Here is a 7041-nt window from a genome sequence, read left to right as displayed (position 1 = left end):
AAGTGTACCTTTTATTAACACACTCTATAATAATAATAATAATAATAATAATAAACTACCTGACCTGTCTCTTTTTCAGGGACAGGTTACAAGATAACTAAGACTGCTGTTGGTTTGGTGGATAGCTAACATTCCTCTAAGTGGAATAGAATTAACTGCAATCTCAAAAAATGCTCTTAGTGGAAAATATTATACCAAACTGTATTTACACTAAATAAATAGATTTCTTAAAAAGTACCACTGAAAAAAACAGATTTCTTAAAAAGTACCACTGAAAAAATACAAAACTTCCATTACAATACTTACTGTGTTCATGGCTAAAGTAAAAATAAATAAATAAATAGATGAAAGAAAGTAACGTCTATGAGAACTTTATATGAAGTGTGTAATGATGTTCCTCAAAAGATACAAAATTGTGTACAAATGGACATGGATACTGAGAGCTGTCTCAGAGTGGTATCAAATCACTAGTAATAGTGATGACATGAGTGATTCTGTTGGTACTTTTATTAGTTTTCTGGTACATGGAGTAAATAAAATGTTTATGAATTTCATGAAAGGAATAGGATAGGATAGGATAGTTCATTTGGAATGGACCTACAAAGAAGATCAAATCCTACTGCCCACTTAAGGGCTAACCAAATGTTAAAGCATATTATTGAGGGCATTATCCAAGTGCCTCTTGAATACTGACAGGCATGCGTATTGGGTTTGCAAGGTTTTGGTAGAGAGGGGCTGCAAGGGTGGCCTCTGTGAGAAGAATCCAGAAGCTGCTCCATGTTAGATAAGGGTCAGTTTCAGCCAGCTCCAAAGGGACCAGTCGTTGCTGGCCAGAGCCGAGCCAATAAGCAATGTTGTTTGTGCCTCTGTGAGAGCATATTTAAGAAAAGGAGAAAAAAATGGGAGAGTGGGGAGTGAGGAAACAGCCCCGAAGACACCAACGTTACTGAAGAAGGAGGTGCTCCAGGCATGGAGAAGTTCCTCTGTGGCCTGTGGAGAGGCCCTTGGTGAAACAGGCTGTCCCCCTGCAGCCCATGGGATATTAAGGTGGAGCAGATTTCGATGCTGCAGCCAGTGGAGAGAAACCCATGCAGGAGCAGGTTATCTGGCAGAAGTTGCCCCCAGGTGGGGGACCTATGTTGGAGAAGTTTTCTCCTGAAGGATGGACCCCCTGGTATGGACCTATACGTGGATCAGTTTTTGAAGAGTGGCTACCTGTGGGAAGCCCACTTAAGATCAGTTTGGGAAGAACTGTATTCAGTGAATTAGAAAGGCCAAAGCTCATCTGGAGCTCAGTCTGGCTACTGCCGTTAAAGACAACAAAAAATGTTTTTACAAATACGTCAACACCAAAAGGAGGACTAAGGAGAATCTCCATCCTTTACTGGATGCAGGGGGAAACTTAGTTACAAAAGATGAGGAAAAGGCTGAGGTGCTCAATGCCTTCTTTGCCTCAGTCTTTAGCGGCAAAACCGGTTGTTCTCTGGATACCCGGTACCCTGAGCTGGTGGAAGGGGATGGGGAGCAGGATGTGGCCCTCACTATCCACGAGGAAATGGTTGGCGACCTGCTACAGCACTTGGATGTACGCAAGTCGATGGGGCCGGATGGGATCCACCCGAGGGTACTGAAAGAACTGGCGGAGGAGCTGGCCAAGCCGCTTTCCATCATTTATTGGCAGTCCTGGCTATCAGGAGAGGTCCCAGTCGACTGGTGGCTAGCAAATGTGACGCCCATCTACAAGAAGGGCCGGAGGGTAGACCCGGGGAACTATAGGCCTGTTAGTTTGACCTCAGTGCCAGGGAAGCTCATGGAGCAGATTATCTTGAGTGTCATCACGCGGCACTTAAAGGGCAACCAGGCAATCAGGCCCAGTCAGCATGGGTTTATGAAAGGTGGGTCCTGCTTGACGAACCTGATCTCCTTCTATGACAAAGTGACACGCTTAGTGGATGAGGGAAAGGCTGTGGAAGTGGTCTACCTTGACTTCAGTAAGGCTTTTGACACCGTTTCCCACAACATTCTCCTCAAGAAACTGGCTGCTCTTGGCTTGGACTGGCGTACGCTTCGTTGGGTTAAAAACTGGCTGGATAGCTGGGCCCAAAGAGTTGTGGTGAATGGAGCCAAATCCAGTTGGAGGCCGGTCACTAGTGGAGTCCCCCAGGGCTCAGTACTGGGGCCAGTCCTCTTTAATATCTTTATCAGTGGTCTGGATGAGGGGATTGAGTGCACCCTCAGTAAGTTTGCAGATGACACCAAGTTAGGTGCGTGTGTCGATCTGCTCGAGGGTAGGAAGGCTCTGCAGGAGGATCTGGATAGGCTGGACCGATGGGCTGAGGTCAACTGTATGAAGCTGAACAAGGCCAAGTGCCGGGTCCTGCATCTGGGGCACAACAACCGCAAGCAGAGCTACAGGCTGGGAGATGAGTGGTTGGAAAGCTGTCTGGCAGAGAAGGACCTGGGAGTACTGGTTGATAGTTGGCTGAATATGAGCCAGCAGTGTGCTCAGGTGGCCAAGAAGGCCAACAGCATCCTGGCTTGTATAAGAAGCAGCGTGGCCAGCAGGTCTAGGGAAGTGATTGTGCCCCTGTACTCGGCTCTGGTGAGGCCGCACCTCGAGTACTGTGTTCAGTTTTGGGCCCCTTGCTACAACAAGGACATGGAGGTGCTCGAGAGAGTCCAGAGAAGGGCAACGAAGCTGGTGAGGGGTCTGGAGAACAAGTCTGACGAGGAGAGGCTGAGGGAGCTGGGGTTGTTCAGCCTGGAGAAGAGGAGGCTCAGGGGCGACCTTATCGCTCTCTATAGGTACCTTAAAGGAGGCTGTAGAGAGGTGGGGGTTGGTCTATTCTCCCATGTGCCTGGTGACAGGATGAGGGGAATGGGCTAAAGTTGCACCAGGGGAGGTTTAGGTTGGATATTAGGAAGAACTTCTTTACTGAAAGGGTTGTTAGGCATTGGAATGGGCTGCCCAGGGAAGTGGTTGAGTCGCCATCCCTGGAGGTCTTCAAAAGACATTTAGATGTAGCCCTTAGTGATATGGTTTAGTGGAGGACTTGTTAGTGTTAGGTCAGAGGTTGGACTAGGTGATCTTGGAGGTCTCTTCCAACCTAGACGATTCTGTGACTCTGATTCTGTGATTCAGTGGGAGGGACCCCACATGGAGCAGGGGAAGAGAGTGACTCTGAAGGAGTGACAGAGGTGAAACATTACAGACTGACCACAGCTCCCATTCCGCTGTTTCCCTGCACCACTCGGGGCAGGAGGTGGAAGAGGATGGATAGGGGGAAGGTTTTTCTAGTTTATTTTCTTTGTTTCTCACTTCTCTATCTTGTTAGTAATAGGTAAGAAATTTCTTTAATCTCCCTATGCTGAGCCTGGTTTTCCTGTGACAATAATTGTTGAGTTGTCTCCCTGTCCTTATCTCAACCCTTGACCCCTTTTCATCGCATTTTCTCCCCCTTTCCCTTTGAGGAGGGGGAATAGGAGAGTGGTTGTGGTGGACCCCAGATGGGTAAAACCACCACAGCGTGGGGCATCAACCACCTCTTTAGGAATCTTATTCCAGTGTTTGACCACCCTCATGGTAAAGAAACTTTTCTTAATATATGGTCTGAACCTCTCCTGGTGTAGCTTTGTGTCATTCCCACATGTCCTGTCATTTCCCTTCCTCAGGAAGTTGCAGAGAGCAATGAGGTCACCTCTCAGACTTCTTTTGTCCAAACTGGACAGACCAAGTGTCCTCAGTCTGTTCTCATAAGACATGCCTTCATGCATTTTTATTAACTTTGTTGCCCTACTCTGAATGCATTCAAGTACCTTAATATCTTTGTATAGTGTGGAGAATATTAGAAAATACTCTAATTTTTAATCCCGTGTGGGAGTGTGGCCATGGGGATTGACAAGCCCCATGGTTGGTGATAACATCGGACTCTTAACGATGAGGCCATGAGGAATGTAAAGAGTTTAGAAGGAAAAAAGAAGGGTGATTCAGGAGATGCCTTGCTGTCTCGGACTGCTTGTTCTCCAGCCGTTAAGACATGGAAGTTGCTGGGTGTTTGCATTTGCTGGGCAAAGTTGTCTGACCAATGAATAGTTAGTGGAAAAATACTGATGTAGAGCAAATGGTATAAGAAGGGAGCCTGTCCTCAATAAGAGAGTTGAGTTGAAGTTATGTCATCAGTAAAGTAGTAGCAGTTACTGATCCTGAAAGAACCCTGGTGTCCGTGTGGTCTTTACACCACAATCCCAGATTATGAAAAAGAAAGAATAAAGATGAGGTTATAGTAACACCAATATCAGTGCTCAATCATTCTCTCAATAGTTATCACTCCAATCATATGTTTGCAATATCACTATCAATTTGACACTTTATGTACAATGAAAGCTCTCTGTGAGTATTGGCAAATATTGATATACTAATGAGATCTACAATAATGACATTATAAATATGGACAGGTAGGTGAAATTCCACTTAGAAATATGCAAGCTGATACATGTGATTGGAAAAAAAAAAAAAAAAAAAAAAAAGGCAATAAATGTACCCTCTCTACATGCAACATGCAACATAAGATTTTCTTTTCCTTCAGAGATGCCTTAAATCACTCCAGTGTTCAGGAGGAGCTTTCCCACTAGCTGTATTCTTGGTTCTGCTGACTGATGCAAGTTTGACAGGACATTGATTCTGGTAATTTCTTCCAACCCCATAGGCAGCCATAGACAGATGTCCCTGTACTCAAAAATTTTAGAGACTGAGGTTTCCATTTAAGAATTCAGTAAGATACCACTCTGACAGTGAGAGCTGAGGCACACACCTTGTGGAGAAGGAAGGGAGAGCCATTTAAAAACTAATTTTTTCTCACTTCCTGACTGGGTTTCTCTGTTTAGAAAACAAATTGTTCTACTTTATGTTCAAATAAAATATAGACTTTAAAACTTTAGACTTTCGTTGTTTTGGGAGACAGTGTTAAAGAAAATGTGAAGGAAGCTCCAGCTAAAAATCCTGACTGACTTGCAACCCAGTTCAAGAAGTGGGAATGGCAGATTGGATGTAAGCTTGAAAGTACTGTTGCAGCAAAGAAGGTTTACTACACAAACAAAAAACACAAAGTGTTTACTACACTATTTATCTATGAGAAAGTGAAGATAACTTTTTGTCTTTTTGCATGAAGATACTCTTCTGGGAAGAATTAAACTATTTGTACATCCTCACAACAAATGATGATAGCAGTACTGTAATGGAGATATATGGCCTTCCAGAAATATTCCTTTTCACTGTTTTGAAGTGTACTATGCCATGTCTTAATTTCAAAATGAAGTCTTCATTGTCAAATTTACCTAAATTGAATTTACCTAATGAACTGAAATTTCCTAAACTTAAAAAAAAAAAAAAAAAAAAAAAAAGGACGCATAGGGTTTTTTTTGTTGTTTGTTTTTAATAACAAATGAAGTATTTAAATTGAATTAAGCTAATTTTAAGAGGACAGAAATATGAATATATATATATATATTTTTTTTTTTTTCCAAAGAAAGGAAATGGGAGTATCTGCTTCAAAATGCACCTTACTCATTTTATCTATTTTTTTTCACCTATTATTTTGGCAAACAACCCATTATACACTTAGGTTTTAACAATGTTATGAGGTACAAGAAAACTAAAAGTAGGTACTAATGTGTTTGAGCTGTTGCTCTTTGTTTCACTGAAGTGCTTTTCATTCTGTTTAGAACTGGTGAAGCAGGTTGTCCCCCTGCAGCCCATGGTGTACCACGGTGGAGCAGGGTTCCACGCTGCAGCCTGTGGAGGAGACCACAGTGGAGCAGGTGGACCTGCACTGACAGAGGCTGCAGCCTGTGGAGAACCCCTGCCAGAGCAGATTCCAGGCTGGACCTGCAGCCCATGGAGAGAAGCCAATGCAGGAGCAGGTGACCTGGCAGGAGCTGCTGCCCATGGGGGACCCATGTTGGAGCAGTTTGCTCCTGAGGGATAGACCCTGTGGTATGGACCCATACTTGGAGCTGTTCTTGAAGAGCTGCTGCCTGTGGGAAGCCCACGCAGGATCAGTTCAGGAAGGACAGCATCCTGTGGGAGGGACCCCACTTTGGAGCAGGGGAAGAGAGTGACCATGAAGGAGCGGCAGAGACAAAGTACTATAGACTGACTGAAACCCTCATTCCCCCGTTCCCCTGCGCCCCTCTGGAGGAGGAGGTGGAAGAGGGTGGATGGGGGGAAGGCGTTTTGGTTTCTTTCCTTTGTTTCTCACTTCTCTAGCTTCTTAGTAATAGTCAATAAATCTTACTGTCTCCTTACTCTGAGTCTGTTTTGCCCATCACAATTTTGAGTGATCTCCCCATCCTTATCTCAACCCTTGAGCTCTTTGCATTGTGTTTCCTCCCCCTTTCCCTTTGAGGAGGGGTAGTGAGAGAGCAGCTGTGGTGGAGCTTTGCTGCCCACCTGAGTAAAACCACCACAATGAGGTGCAAAACTATTTTTCAACATACTAAAAAAATAAATCCTATGTTACATCAGGAAAACAGAACAGAACAAAACAAAACAAGAGTTTCTTTTCAAAACAAGAACTTCAAAGTCTTTTTCTTTCCTTTAATGAAAAACAAGAATTTCAGGATGGATATCAGGAAAATCTTCTCCACTGAGAGGGTGGTTGGGCACTGGAACAGGCTCCCCAGGGCAGTGGTCATGGCCCTGAACCTGCTGGAATTCAAGAAGCATTTGGACACCTCTTAGACAAGTGGTCTGATTGGGGACCCTGGAGTTGGACTCAGAAATATATATTTTTTTTGATTATAACAGATTAAATATATCTTACTTAAGCAGAAATGAAGTGAGTGCACTAACTATACAAATAATTCAGATGTTTTCTGTTCTGACCATGTATTCTCCTCTGAGTCCATAACACATCTCAAAACAGCAAGTTACATCAGAACAGATATCTTCTGACTAAAATGTTAGATTTAGTTGGTCATGATTGTCAGAGATTGTCAAAGAGAAAATATCTTTATCTGGCTATAATTACAAGTATTCTCAGT

The 7041-nt window shown here is 43.8% G+C and overlaps 1 long non-coding RNA gene across 1 annotated transcript; it reads left to right on the top strand.

Annotated features, from left to right (window-relative positions):
- The first annotated feature begins 710 nt into the window (after positions 1 to 710).
- On the top strand, positions 711 to 6436 carry LOC121065296. Its single transcript, XR_005816979.1, has 3 exons — positions 711 to 790; positions 1017 to 1019; positions 6425 to 6436. It is a non-coding gene; the product is annotated as an uncharacterized LOC121065296 (long non-coding RNA).
- Positions 6437 to 7041: the final 605 nt, after the last annotated feature.

This window comes from Cygnus olor, chromosome 2 (genome assembly GCF_009769625.2).
Source record: "Cygnus olor isolate bCygOlo1 chromosome 2, bCygOlo1.pri.v2, whole genome shotgun sequence".
Lineage (NCBI taxonomy): Eukaryota > Metazoa > Chordata > Aves > Anseriformes > Anatidae > Cygnus > Cygnus olor.
Note: the sequence above shows the minus strand (reverse complement) of the source record. Positions and strands in the feature narration are given on the sequence as shown.